This window comes from Rhinolophus ferrumequinum, chromosome 25, assembly GCF_004115265.2.
Source record: "Rhinolophus ferrumequinum isolate MPI-CBG mRhiFer1 chromosome 25, mRhiFer1_v1.p, whole genome shotgun sequence".
In the NCBI taxonomy this organism is placed as follows: domain Eukaryota; kingdom Metazoa; phylum Chordata; class Mammalia; order Chiroptera; family Rhinolophidae; genus Rhinolophus; species Rhinolophus ferrumequinum.
Genome location: NC_046308.1, coordinates 18,098,063 through 18,113,806, shown reverse-complemented (window position 1 = coordinate 18,113,806; position 15,744 = coordinate 18,098,063). Strand labels below are relative to the sequence as shown.

At 38.6% G+C, this 15,744-nt stretch overlaps 1 protein-coding gene and 1 pseudogene across 2 annotated transcripts in view; one reads left to right on the top strand and one right to left on the bottom strand.

Moving 5' to 3' along the window:
- Positions 1-15,744, top strand: part of TTC28 (tetratricopeptide repeat domain 28) — a 624,117-nt gene that overhangs the window by 162,407 nt on the left and 445,966 nt on the right. The gene's annotated exons all lie outside the window — the stretch shown is intronic.
- LOC117017336 (Krueppel-like factor 5) lies at positions 966-2,182 on the bottom strand (annotated as a pseudogene).

Sequence of the window (15,744 nt, the reverse complement as noted above, 5' to 3'; positions counted from 1 at the left end):
AATTGGCATTTAACCAACAGTACTGCACGAGCAAACATCTCGGTATATAAAAACTGCGTCATAAATTAAAACATTTCCATATATGAAAACTGCATAATAAATTCAACAATGCCATGTGAAAACTACATAAGTCCTTCCTTTTAAAAATGATACTGAGTTTAGCTTATTGTAAGAGGTTTAACTTTTGTATATTGTAACTATCTTTAATCTCTTGAGTTCACAATTCATATAAAATTTCTTCCATATTTAAAATAAACAATCCTATTTTGATCAGTGCATGAAATCTGCTCTTTAAGTTCATTTGAATTTCTTTCTTTCTCCTAAAGAAATTTATTTGGAAGGTTTTAAGAGGTATCTTACCACAAATTCTAACTGTAAATGTTTTCATGGTTATTTTCAAAAGAATTACTTATGATTTCTCCCCAAAAGAATCTTAGAAAACTTGTAGTAAACCTATAAAGCTGATTTGCATATTTACAAAATTTTGAATAGCAAATATAGGCAACTCATATTAAAAAAAAAACAAAACAAACACATTTGTTCAATGGCTATTTGTGAATTGCCAGGTTCATTGCGCACCTCTAAGGAATTACCTAATATTGAAAAACTACTTGATGTCAAGTAAAATCTTGACATACAATCAAGCCTTCTTCCTGTGCCTGCCAACTGACTTATTTACTAAACACTGTCACATTAAATGATGGTGCTTAGGTAAAAACACTGCAAACACACCCTACACCCCCACCCCCCAACCCAAGCTGAGATGTGGCTACCTGTCATGAGATGAAATCTGCTTGAGTAAAGCCAGAAACATTACAGCAAGCATTCCAGATTCTTAAAAGGACCAAACACTTTGGTATTAATACAATGTATTCCCTGTTTTCTCAAATACACAAAATATACATTTCCAGTTGTGTGTGTGTGTGTGTGTGTGTGTATATATATATATATATATATATATATATATATATATATATATATATATATATATAGTTTGTAGTTTAAAATGTTGCCAAGTGGACTGCAGAACGTCAGTGTGAATCGCACAGGCACAGTAGGCCGGTGGTGGTGGTGGTGGTGCCTCAGTTCTGGTGCCTCTTCATGTGCAGGGCCAGGTGGTCCGAGCGGGAGAAGCTGCGGTTGCACACCCGGCACTAGAACGGCTTGGCCCCGGTGTGCTTCCGGTAGTGGCGCGTCAGCTCATCAGAGCGCGCGAACCTCCAGTCGCAGCCTTCCCAGGTGCATTTGTACGGCTTCTCACCAGTATGAGTCCTCAGGTGAGCTTTTAAATGAGAAGACTTCGTATAAACTTTTGTGCAGCCAGGGTAATCGCAGTAGTGGATGCGTCGTTTCTCCAAATCGGGGTTACTCCTTCTATTGTATCTGACAGGTTGGATGTTTTGTGAATTAACTGGCAGGGTGGCAGGTAAATTTGGATTGTGAATTGCCAGTTTAGAAGCAATTGTAGCAGCATAGGATGGAGGTGGGGTTAAATTCTGGAGCATCTTTGCTTGTCTATCTGGACTTCCAGGCTCTGAACTTGGTGGTGACGGGGGAAAGTAAGTGGCCTGTTGTGGAAGAAACTGACTTGGCATTGTGTATGTGCAAGGGGGCATGCCCTGGAATTGTTTCATCGCAGTCTGTGGAACAGCAGAGGTGTGTGTGTTAAGGCCTGCCATGGCGGCTGACGTAGAAACGTTAAGAGTGTCCATTACTGCTGTCTGGTTTGTAGAACTGGGCATATCTAAATCCGGTGTATTCAGTAGCTGGTACAGGTGGCCCTGCTGGGGGACAGAAAGATGAAGATCTGGTATAGGAAGTTCTTGTTTGATGAAAATATTGTTCACCTCTGGAGTTGCGGTCTGGTGTGAGCTGAATATACTGGTGAACTCAGGGAGGGCCTGGGTCGGGGCGGAGGAGGGGCAGTCGTTTCACTCTGGTGGCTGAAAATGGTAACAGGTTCTGTCTTGATGTGTGTTATGCAGGGTCTCTGGGACTTGTAGAGGCCAGTTCTCAGGTGAGTGATGTCAGGGAGGAAGACGTTCATGTTGATACTGTAAGGTAACCCTTCACTGTCAGTGAAGAACTGGTCTACGACTGAGGCACTGTCTCATCTATACTTTTTATGCTCTGGAATTATAGAAACTGGAGGAAGCTGAGGTGTTAGATACTTCTCCATTTCACATCTTTTCTGTTTTTCCTTGACCTTGCAGAGGTTTGCAGTGACAAGTGAATTAAACCAGGTGAGGGAGGCTCTTTGAGGGGGTCCAGTCACACTCCATTGTGTGGGAAGGCACCAGCAAAGTCTCAAAATCTTTTTATTTTACTTTCGGAGAGACTTCCTTAGTTTTATCTCTCTAGCCTCCTAGTGAGTCCTTAAATTTTATTATGTATTTAATTTCCAAGAGTTCTTTTTGATTCTCTGAAGTGTTTTTATTAAAGCAATCTGTTCTTGTTTTGTGGTTGTAGTTTCTCTTTTCATATATTTGAGTATACACACATTTTCTTTTTATCAAAATGTAATCTACAAACAAAAAAGTATACAAAACAAGATGTATAATTTATAATTAAGGGAACACCTGTGAAATTACGACCCAGGACAAGTAATAAAATACAGTTCTTCTTTCCTCTCCTTTTTACTTCCCATCCCCCACAAGAATCATTTTTTTCACTGCTTGAGGCTCATAACCCTCAGTGATAAAAGAACAACTGTAAAGGAGAACTAACTCTGGGTGGTGAACACACAATGGGATTTATAGATGATGTAATACAGAATTGTACACCTGAAATCTATGTAATTTTACTAACAATTGTCACCCCAATAAATAAAAAAAAAGAACAACTGTATAAGTCAGTCTTTTATTTATTTATTTATTTATATACCTACAAAATGGTAACTCCAATAAGTCTATTACCCATCTGACACTGTACGTGGTTATTACAATGTTATTGTCTGTATTGCCTACGCTATGCTTTATAGTCTGTGACTATATCTTTTTAATTATAGTTGACATTCAAAAGTATTTCATATTAATTTCAGGTGTACAGTGTAGTGGTTAGGCATTTATATAATTTGTGAAGTGATCCCCCGATAGGTCTAGTACGCATCTGACACTACACGTAATTTTTACAACATTATTGACTATATTCTCCAGGCTGTACTTTATATCCCCATGAGTATTTTGTAACTACCAATTTGTACTTCTTAATCCCTTTATCTTTCTCACCAAGTCACCCAACTCCCTTTGTATCTAGCAACCATCAGTTCCCTGTATCTTGAGTCTATTTCTGCTTTGTTTGTTTGTTTATTCTGTTCTTTAGGTTTCACATGTGAGATCGTATGATATTTGTCTTTCTCAGTCTGACTTATTTCACTTAATATCTAGGTCCATCCATGTTGCAAATGGTAAGAATTCATTCTTTCTATGGCAGAGTAATACTCCATTGTATAAATGCACCACAGTTTCTTTATTCAGTCATCTACTGATGGGCGTTTTGGTTGTTCCCATATCTTGGCTATTGTGAATAGCACTGCAGTAAACATAGGGATGCATACATTTTTTCAAATTAGTGTTTTGGATTTCTTTGGCTAAATACCAAGGAATGGAATTGTTGAGTCATAAGGTAGTTCTATTTTTAATTTTTTGAGGAATCTCCATAGTGTTTTCCATAGTGGCTGCACCAATTTGCAATCCCACTGGGGTTTCTCTTTTCTCCACATCCTCACCAACACTTGTTTGTTGATTTGTTGATGATAACCATTCTGACAGGAGTGAGGTAGTATCTCATTGTGGTTTTCATTTGCATTTCTCTGATGATTAGTGACATTGAGAATCTTTTCATGTGTCAATTGGCCATCTGTATGTCTTCTTTGGAGAAATGAATATTCACATCCTCTGCCCATTTTTTAAATTGGATTTTTTGCTTTTTTAGTGTTGAGTAGTATGAGGTTTTTTATTTTTAATTTTGAATATTAACCCCTTATCAGATGTATTGGCAAATATCTTCTCCCATCAGTAGGATGTCTTTTCAGTTTGTTAATGATTTCCTTTACTGATCAAAAACATTTTAGTTTGATGTAGTCCCATTTGTTTTGTTTGTTTTCCTTGCCTGAGGAGATATATCAGTAAAAATATTACTAAGGACAATGTCTGAGTGTTTACTTCCTATATTTTCTTCTAGGAGTTTGATGGTTTCGGGTCTTACATTTAAGTCTTTAATCCATTTTGAGTTTATTCTTATATATAGAGTAAGAAGGTGATCCAGTTTCATTTTTTTTCACGTATCTGTCATGTTTTCCCAGCACCATTTATTGAATTTACTCTCTTTACTCCAGTGTATGTTCTTGCTTCCTTTGTCATAGATTAAATGACCACATAGGCATGGATTTATTTCTGGGCTCTCTATTCTGTTCCATTGATCTATGTGTCTCTTTTTATGCCAATACCATGTGGTTTTTATTGCTGTGGTCGTGTAGTATAGTTTGATATCAGGTAGTATGATAACTCCAGCTTTGTCCTTCTTTCTCAAGATTGCCATGCTATTTGGGGTCTATATGATGCCATAGAAATTTTAGGATTATTCTTATTCTGTGAAAAATGCCATTGGTATTTTGATGGGATTGCATTGAATCTATAGATTGCTTTGGGTAGTATGGACAGTTTAACTGTATTAATCTTCCTATCCATGAGCATAGTATATGTTTCCATTTATTTGTATCTTCTTTAATTTATCTCTTCAATATCTTATAATTTTCTGAGTACAGGTGTTTTACTTCTTTGGTTAAATTTTATCCTAGATTTTTTTTTTGATGCGATTGTAAATGTGTTTTCTTAATTTCTCTTTCTGATAGTTCATTATTGGTGTATAAAAATGCAACTTATTTTTGAATATTAATTTTGTATCCTGCTACTTTAACTAAATTCATTTATCAGTTCAAATAGTTTTTTGGTGGAATCTTTGGGGTTCTCTCTATATTGTATCATGTCATATGCAAATAATGACAGTTTTACTTCCTCTTTTCCAATTTGGATACCTTTTATTTCTTGTCTGATTGCTGTGGCTAGTACTTCTAGTACTATGTTGAATAAAAGTGGTGAAAGTGGACAATCTTGTCTTGTTTCTGATCTTAAGGGGAATGTTTTTAGCTTTTCCCCACTATGTATGATATTAACTGTGTGTTTGTTATATATGGCCTTTATTATGTTGAGATATGTTCCCTCTGGGTGGCCGATTAACTCAGTTGGTTAGAGCATGGTGCTCTTAACAGCAAGGTTGCTGGTTCGATCCCCACATGGGCCACTGTGAGCTGCACCCTCCACAACTAGATTGAAACAACTACTTGACTTGGAGCTGATGGGTCCTGGAAAAACACACTTAAATAAAAAGTTAAAAAAAAAATCGTCACAGAATGTTAAAACTATAAACAAATTAGAATTATTGCTTAACAGATTTTTTAAAAAGGCCACTGTGAGATATGTTCCCTCCATTCCCATTTTGCTGAGAGTTTTTGTTATAAATGGATGCTGGATTTTTTTTCACAAGCTTTTTCTTCATCTATTGATATGACCATATGATTTTTATTTTTCATTTTGTTTATGTGGTATATAACATTAATTGACTTGCAGATATTGAACCAACCTTGCATACCAGGAATAAATCCCACTTAATTGTGGTGTATGATCTTTTCAATGTATTGCTGAAATCGGTTTGCTCATATTTTGTGAGGATTTTTCCATCTATGTTCATCAAGGATATTGACCTATAATTTTTTTGGTAATGTCTTTGGTTTTGGAATTGGGTAATGGTGGCTTTGTAAACTGAGCTTGGGAGCCTTCCCTCCTTTTGAAGTTTTTAGAATAGTTTGAGAAAAATAGGTGTGAATTCTTTTTTTTGAATGTTTGGTAAAATGGTTGGACCTGTGAAGCCATCTGGTCCAGGACTTTTGTTTGTTGGGAGCTTGTTGATTACTGATTCAATTTCATTAGTAGTAATCAATTGATTCAGATTTCCTGTTTATTCTTCATTCAGCCTTGGAAGATTATGTGTTTCTAGGAATTTATCCATTTCTTCCTGATTGTCCATTTGTTGGTGTATAGTTGCTTGTAGTATTTTCTTAAATTATTTTTGTATTTCTGTGGTACGGGTTGTTACTTTTCTTTCATTTCTGATTTTATTTATTTGGGTCCTCTCCTTTTTTCTTGATGAGTCTGATTAAAGGTTTGTCAATTTTGTTTATGTTTTCAAAAAACTGGCTCTTGGTTTCGTTGATCTTTTGTATTTTTTGTTTGTTTATTTCTGCTCTGTTTTTGTTTGTTTGTTTATTTCTATTTCGTTTATTTCTGCTCTGATCTTCATTATTTCCTTCCTTCTACTCACTTTGGGCTTTGTTTGCTGTTCTTTTTCTAGTTCCTTTAGGTGTAAAGTTAGATTGTTTATTTGAGATTTTTCTTGTTTCTTGAGATAGGCTTGCATTACTATGAATTTCCTTCTTAGGACTGCTTTCGCTGTGTCCTGTAGATTTTGTGTCATTGTGTTTTCATTTTCATTTGTCTCAAAGTATCTTTTGATTTCTTCCTTGATTTCATTGTTGACCCACTCATTACTTTATAGCATGTTATTTAGCCTCCATGTGTGGGTGTGTTTTTTAGTTTTTTTCTTGTAATTGATTTCTAGTTTCATACCTCTGTGGTCAGAGATGCTTGATATGATTTTAATCTTTTTAAACTTACTGAGTTTTTTTTTTCTTGGCCTAGCATGTGGTCTGTTCTGGGAACTGTTTCATGTGCACTTGAAAAGAATGTATATTCTGCTGCTTTGGGGTGAAATGCTCTAAAAGTATCAATTAAATACATCTGGTCTAATGTGTCATTTAAGGCTGCTGTTTTCGTGTTGATTTTTTGTCTGAAAGATCTGTCCTTTGATGTCTGGGGGGTGTTTAAGTCGCCTACTCTGATTGTGTTAGTGTTGATCTCTGTCTTTATGTTCGTCAATATTTTATATATTTATGTGCTCCTATGTTGGGTGCATAAATGTTTATAAGGGTTATGCCTTCTTGTTGGATTGATCCTTTTAGTATTATGTAATGTCCTTTTTTGTCTCTTAGTATAGTCTTTGTTTTAAAGTCTTTTTTGTCCAATGTAAGTATTGCTATCCCTGCCTTTTTCTCATTTCTATTTGCATGAAATATTTTTTCCCATCCCTTTTCGTTCAGTTTATTTGTGTTTTTTGGTCTTAGGTGGGTATCTTGTAGATAGCTTATATGTGGGTCTTGGTTTCTTATCCACTCAGCTACCCTATGCTTTTTGTTTGGAGCATTTAATCCATTTACATTTAAAGTCATTATTGATAAGTACATAGTTATTGCCATTTTATTATTTATATTTTTGATGTTTGTTTTTTTGTTCATTTTGTCCTTTCTGCTGCTTGAAGAAATCCTTTTTTATTTCTTGTAATTTTGCTTGGCCGTAGTGAATTCTTTTAGCTCTTTCTTGTCTGGGAAGTTCTTTATCTCTCCTTCAATTTTAAATAGTAGCCTTGTTGGCTGGAGTAGTCTTGGTTGTAGACCCTTGTTTTTCATCACTTTGAATATTTCCTGCCACTCCCTTCTGGCCTGCAAAGTTTCTGTTGAGAAATTAGCTGTTAATCTTACAGGAATTCCCTTGGAAGTGACTACTTGTCTTTTTCTTGCTCCTTTTAGGATTCTTGCTTTGTCTTTAACCTTTGACATTTTAATTATAATGTGTCTTGATCTGGGCCTGTTTGAGTTCATGTTGTTTGGGACTTTCTGCACTACCTGGCTTGTATGTCTATTTCCTTCTCCAGGTTAGGAAAGTTTTCAGTTATTATTTCTTCACAGAGGCTCTCAATCCCTTGCCCTCTCTTGTCTCCTGGTACCCCTATGATGTGAATGTTGTTATGCTTGATCTTGTCCATAAGATCCCTTAAACTATCTTTGCTTTTTTTAAAAAAAATCTTTATTCTTTTTGTTGTTTATATTGAATGTATTCTGCTACCTTGTTTTCTAAATTGCTGGTTTGATCCTGTTTCATCTAATCCACTGTTGATTACTTCTAATGTATTGTGCTTTTCAGTTATTGTATTCTTTATTTCTGATTTTTTTTTGTTTTTCATGAGTTCTGTGTCTTTCTTTATGCTTACTATCTGTTGAAGTTCTCACTAAGTTCCTTAAGCATTTTTTTTTTTTAACTTTATTGGGAAAGGGGAACAGGACTTTATTAGGGAACAGTGTGTACTTCCAGGACTTTTCAAGTCAAGTTTTCCTTTCAATCTTAGTTGTGGAGGGTGCGGTTCAGCTTCAAGTTGTTGTCCTTTCAGTCTTAGTTGTGGAGGGCGCAGCTCAGCTCCAGGTCCAGTTGCCGTTGCTAGTTGCAGGGGGCGCAGCCCACCATCCCTTGCGGGAGTTGAACCGGCAACCTTGTGGTTGAGAGGATGTGCTCCAACCAACTGAGCCATCTGGGAGCTCAGCAGCGCTCAGCTCAAGGTGCTATGTTCAATCTTAGTTGCAGGGGGCGGAGCCCACCATCCCTTGCGGGACTCAAGGAATTGAACTGGCAACCTTGTGGTTGAGAGCCCTCTGGCCCATGTGGGAATCGAACTGGCAGCCTTCGGAGTTAGGAATGCGGAGCTCCAACTGCCTGAGCCACCATACCAGCCCCTTTAAGCTTTCTTATAACTAGTGTTTTAAATTCTGTCTCTGGTGGGTTGGTTGCCTCTATTTCATTTAGTTCTTTTTCTGGAGTTTTCTCCTATTCTTTTATTTGGGACATGTTTCTCTGTTTTCTTATTCTGATTGCCTCTCTGTGTTTGCTTGTATGTATTAGGTAGATCTTCTGTGTCTTTTATTCTTTGCTGTGTGGTGTGGCCTCATGTGATATATGTCCTGTGTGGTCCAGTGGCACAGTCTCCCTGATCACCTGTGTGTGTGTTCCAGGAGTGTCCCTTGTATGTGTCGTGTGTTATCTCCTGTTGTATTTGAGCCTTGATTGTCTTTGGCACATCAGTGAGTGGGACTGACTCTCAGGGTGAGTGGCAGTAAGGACTGGCTATGCACAGGTGTATGAGCTGCTGAGTGGCAGCTGACCCCTCTGAGTGGAATTTGCCCCAGTGCGCTCTTGTGTCTGTTGAGACCACTATTTGGGTGTGCTCCTCGTGGGGCTAATTGGGTGGTGCTCTGGTGTGGTCTGAAGCTGACCTCTGGGTGGTTTGTTTCTGGTGTGTCTTGGGAGTGGCTCCCATGCTGGCCAATTTCATCCTTGCCTGTGACCAGCCCAGGATTACCTGGTAGGAGTTATAAAACTCTGTGTGGTTGGTTGCTGCCTGTGCTGGACCTGGAGGCGTGTGGGGATGGCCCCACTGTGAACTGAGGCCAGCTGCCACCAGTATCGAGCCTGGGGCAGCTTAACAAAAGGCCCAGGGCCCTCCTAGACCTATTGCCACTTCCCAGCAGCCCCTAAGGCTCAGACATTGGAAGAGCCTCCTTACCATGTGTGCAGGAAGGGCTGGTTCATCTGGTTTTGACCGTGCAGTACCCCCAGCAATGTAGTACTAACTGGGCAGGGCGGGGTCCCAGGGAGTCTCGGAGAATGGCCGGTGGTTTTTACAAAGTTAATGTAGATTCAGTTCTTGCGACAGTGCTGGGCTTGTGATCATTCTGCAAAACACCCTGAGAACACTGTGGCAAGCCACCACTTGCCTCAGGGTCACAGATCCCTGAGAGCCTCCCGTGAGAAACTGCAGAGCCAGCTGTGGCTGATTGTGTGCCACTGAATGTTCCCCAGGCTGCTGTGGGCCATCTGCTACTATAAAAGTCTTTCTTCCACAGCTTGTGGGGTGGGGCTGGCCACCCAGGAGGTGAGTGCCCCAGGTGATACTGCAGTAGCTGGGCGGGTACCCAGGGTATCATGAAGATGGTGAGCATGCGCGAGATTTTATGAGATTAGTGTAGTCTCAGATTTGTCCCTTTGTGGAAACTTCAATACAGGGAACATGGCACCTTCCTGTAGGGTACACGTGAGGTGGGCTCCACACAGGGATAATGGCGGCTGTCTCTTTAGCACTCGCCCCAAAGCCTCACAACTCAGTCTTTTTCTGTATGTGTCTGGGGCCTCTTGAGTTGCTGCCCCTCCTCTGGAGCCCAGGTGAGTGTTTGCAAGTGAGTCTGTGCGTGGGACCTTTAAGAGGACATCTGGGTTTCCAGCCACCTTCTGTGTCACCAGGACTGACCGATAGACTCCTTGTTGATTTTCATTGCCAGATGTTGTGGGGACTCCTCTTCCTGGCACAAGACCCCTGGGCTGGGGATCCCGGTATGTAACTGGGACCCCTCCCTCTTCAGGGGGGACCTCTGCCACCCAGGTTTCCCTTCTGGTGCTCAACTACCACCTGTATGTTTGAGGTCGGCCAGTTTTGTGTCTCGGTCCCTCCTACCATTCTGGATGTGGCCTCTTTATAGGCCTAGTTACAGGGTTTCTGTTCAGCTAGTCTTCCGATGATTCTTGAGGTTGATTGTTCTATAACTTAGTTGTAATTTTAATGTGATCCTGGGAGGCGGTAGGCATAGTGTTCACCTGTTCCTCCATCTTGGGCCTTCTACCCTGTACAAGTCCTCCTTTACCATTATTCTTTATAAAGAGAATGTCAGCCATTTAACCAAAGAAATGTCATTGTATTAAGGAAAAAAACAAAACAGGAGTGATTGGGACATCAGGAGCAAAATCATCCTGGGTGGAGAATTGGAACATGAAACGTAGATATGATGTTTGATATAAATTAAAAAGGAATGATAGATATAAATAGATGCTCTTTTGTGTTTCTTAGTTGGTTATTGTATTTGCGGCTTTAATTAGCTATACAGGAATCTTTGAAGAAAGGTTTTTGAAAGCAGGATCTTTGAAGAAAGGTATTTGATATTAACTTGTGTCATTCCTTTATCAACCAACCATATATCATTTATTAAGCATTGAAGAGTCAAAGATTGATTGAGCATAGTCACTGCACTCCAGAGGCTCAGAGATGGTCTCTGACTTCAAATGGACCTTTTTATAAAAGGTAGATCCTATTAAAGGCCAGACCATAAAGCATTAAGTTTTTACCTAAGCAAAAGAGATGTATGAGACTGGCCTGGTGGCAAGAGATTGGAATATTATGTTAATGTTTCCAGTGTTCTTTCCCATCTTATACAGAAATCACACTTCACTGATTCCAAGGTTCAGTGGATTAGAGGAAAATCCTAAACCAAGAAGATTAATTCAAATCCTGTATTAACCTATTTGATCATGTCACAGTATTACTGGATAATTTGTAATTAGTGACAAGCATTTAGAGTTCATGAATAATCCTGTTTGGGTGATTGCTCCCCTGCTCCGACCTTCCATGTTTCCGGTTGTTTCTGAGTGATAAGTGGGCACTTTAATTAAGTTATCTGTTGTTCTGGGCACCTCTGCTTTTCCTTCACTAAAAGATACAGTATCTTCCCAATTTACCATCAAGCATGCATTTCCCAGCTTCGTCTTTTTTTTGCCACAGAGTCCTTTGTAGATAAGTAAACTTTGTTTCCCATGGTTTTAACTGTACCATTTCAACCTTTTATGTTAGGATTTTGTTTTTCCGTATCATTAATCATTTTCTAATGCCATGTTGTGTTTTCATGTGACTTGAAGACTGAGGTACTAGGAATTCCAGCACTATAGTGACCTACTTTGTAAAAGTACTACAAGGAAAGATAATACTTTTTGGAAAAAGAACTGTACATACATATCATTAAAAAGGTAAATAAAAGACAGATAGCCTAAATATTGTTCACAAAACTACAACTTCCCAAGCTTTAAAAGGTGAAAGAATTGTTGAACCTGTTTGTTTCTCATTGTTGAAAATGGAAAACTGCTTCCCTCACTGTACTGATACCGTGTTTTCCCCAAAATAAGCCCTACCCCGAAAATAAGCCCCAGTTAAGATGGTCAGCCAGACGAACACATTTAGTACGTCTTGACGATGTTCCAGAAGAGGTTGACATGACTATATTTGAATAAATGTAGATTGTTGTACATGAAAAAATAAGACATCCCCTGAAAATACGCCCTAATGCGTCGTTTGGAGCAAAAATTAATATAAGATCTGGTCTTATTTTCGGTAAAATACGGTATAAGACCCCGTCTTATTTTTGGGGAAACACTGTATCTAGTGATTAATGTTGGGAGAGTATAATTTCTGTACTGAGCTTTTCAGATAGGTTTGATTTGTGAAACACATTTTGGATTCTTTGTTGATCCTTAAATCTGTAGACCTTAGGCTGAAATGGAGGGAAAATCGGTTTATTTTATCTCCAGGTTTTGAATCTAACCTTCTCTGTGTACCCACTTCTCCTGTACTGTTCTCTATGGGCTAACACCTTGTCCTTTTTCATTGCTAGTGTGTGAGTTGTTCCCATACCATCAACCAATTCTCTGATTCCCCAGATACCAACTGGGGTCCTACAATTCATTTCAATTCTGATACTACTGAGAGTTAATGTAGACCCTACAGGTTAAGGTCTCAGTCCCACAAGACTACTCTCACTTCAGATGCCAGTAACAAGTCCCAGTTTGCCACCTGTACTTTTGAACAACTGACTATAAATCAGGGGTTCCCCATGATCCCTTCTCAGGTTTGATACCTTGCTATAACAGCTTACACAACTCAGGGAAACGCTTTATGGAAGAGATGCGTACGGCACAGAGCTTCCATGTCCCCTCTGAGCGCCACCCTCCTGGCACCTCAATGTGTTCACCAACCCAGAAGCTTTTGGACATCATCATTTATAGTTTTTGTGGAGGCTTGGTTATGGAGGCTTGGTTATGGAGGTCTGATTGATTAAAGCATTGGCCCTTGGTGATGAACTCAGCCACCCTAGAGGTCAGGGTGGAGCTGAAAAATTCCAGTCCTCTAATCATCCCTTGGTCTCTCTGTAGACCAGCCCCCAGGAACCAGTCTTCTAATGAGCACATAAAAGACACTCTTACCACTCCAGAGATACCAAAGGATTTTTTGGAGCTGTGTGTGAGGAACTCAGGACAAAGACCAAATGTATATTTCTTATTGTATCACAGCCACATGACTGAATTTTGCCTTTTTAGATGCTGTTTTAGGTTTCAGTCTCTTCCAATTTCCTTCTTGCTAATGTACCTTTTCTTTGTTCTTTCTGTAGGGCCAAATATAAATCTTTGTTACATTATTTTGTTCACAAAGCCATGTTATTGTGGTCTGTTGGAGAATTTCACTTTCAGGTAAAAATAGTTTCATTTTAAGGCAAGGCATGCTGGAAATAATGCCTATAGCTACAAGGGTGACTATGGTGGTAGAAATTTGGGACACTCTTTTTGATTTGGTGGAAAAGGTACACTTTTATCTAGAAATCATGCTTTGTGGCTCTTAAATTATACTGCATAGCTTCTTATACTTTTATTTTATTGGGTTTGCTTTACATCTTAGCTAACATCCAGGTTGGCCTAAGCAAAATGTTGATTTATTGAAATGAAACACTGGTATCTTGTGGAACCTAACGGCAAGATGTGCAAGCTAGTCTACTTGAAGGAATGAAATATAAAGTAGTTAGGAGTCAGCAACCACTTTTCTCAGTGTCTTTGTCTAGGGCCACCTGGTCTCTGTATCAGTTTCCTGTTGCTGCTATAACAAAGCAACACACTTAGTGGCTTAAACAATAATTTATTCTCCTAACGTTGTAGAGGCTCAGAAGTCTGAAATCAATTTCACTGGGCTCAAATCAAGGTGATGTCAGGGCTATGTGCCCTCTGGCGGCTCTAGGGCAGAATCTGTTTCCTTGCCTTTTCCGTCTTCTAGAGCTAGCTACATTTTTACATTCCTTGGCTCATGTCCCCTTCCTTATCTTCAAAGCAATATGGCATCTTGCTTCAGTCATATTAGTAAAATCTTCTGTAGTAAAAATCTCCCTCTGCCTCTTTCTTATAAGGGTTGTTAGTAATTATATTTAGGGCCTACATGGATAATTCAGGATACTCTCCCCATCTCAAGACCCTTAACTGGATCATATCTGCAAAGGACTTCTTGCCATATAAGGTAACCTTCCCAAGTTCCAGGGATTAGAACTGAGATATCTTTGGGGGCTATTATTCAATTTACCAGCCTCTTATCCCTGCCCCCTGTCTACAGCTGTTCATGCTTTCTCTTTTTCTGAAGACCAGCTTTCTCTGTTTTGGCATACAGGTACGAAGCATATCTAACACACAATGTCAGCCTTAGGTCTTGGGTTCACAAGAAAATAGTCCAGACTAATAGCATAGTGGATAATGGAATAGAGTATCAATTCCAGATTCCTACAAGAGGTTTGAATCCCTACCTTGATCAGATGCTCAGTCCTGGCCCAGCTTCCTGCAGCCAGGGGGCAGATTCATGCAGAGCAAACACAGCTTCAGACTCTCAATCCTATTTGAGGAGGTGCAGTTCTCAGAGAAAGAAGGATAAATAGAGGATTTAAATTTAAGTTGTTAATGTAGCCATAACTAGAGACAGAATAAATACATGTTCTTGAAAATCATAATTGGAGTGTTTTGGTTGTACCAAGAAGGTTGAATCTAACATGAAATGTTAGATACTTAATGATTATTATATGTGCTTTCAAAACCAAATGAGAGCCAATCCTACAGTTGTGACTCTCAGCATAGCGTCAGTAAACTCTTATATGTATGATAGGAATAGAAGACAAAAGAAATGATAATCCAAATTTAAAGGAGGGATAGGACACATAAACTGAAAATTAAATAGTTGTGTCTTTACTATGCATATTTCCCCTGAGATTGCTGATTTAAATAGCTTTTGCCATCACTCAAATACATAGATTCTGTAGGTCTTGAGATTGCAATCTCGGCCTCTTCTAGTTGCGTTGTGAACCCAAAGATATCCTTCCTAACTGCTCCCACCATTTGTAGACCAGCTGCAGATTTGCCCTGGGGATCCATTCAACTTCTCAGAGTGGATTGTGTCTGTTTCTCCCAAGTCATGCTCACATTCTTTGAGGATGTTTTCCTTTTGGACACACAATCACATTTTCATAACATTCTTACTTTGTACCTTATTGCTCTAAAATAAACAGATATTTTCTGGGATCTTTCAGATTTATTTTACGATATAACAAACATTCTACGCTTGAGGCATGTCTTTGTTTTATATCTGCTTGTCATGTATAATTCCTAATATGAGAATTCCATTCTGAACACTAATCAAGGATCATTAATTGAAGGCACTTGAGATAGAAGAAAATGACCGTATACAACAGTATATTGTTATTCTAGAAACAAACTGCTACCACAGCTGCCTTACTGAATAGCTCACATGATATGTCTGGTAGGACCTAGATGCCAACAGATCAATAAATGCAGAATTATTATAATAACTGAAAATCAGTATTAAAATGTAACAAATAAAAGCCTTGGTTTTATATTTTTTATTGAATTTTCAGGAATTTCAGTTATTAATGTGGGTTATTCTTTAAAAGATGGAATAAGATTTATACTAGTAAAATATGTGATTGCTATTTTTGGTAGGAGATGCTAATTTTTCACAAATCAAATAAAGTGCTCATTTTAAAAACTGTCTTCCTAATATGTTCTAAGTTAAACTAATAGTTGCCTCATCACGATCTCGTATAACTTAGCAAGGTTATCGCAGATGTTGGCATAGGTATATAGAATGTTAGAAAGCTGATTATGG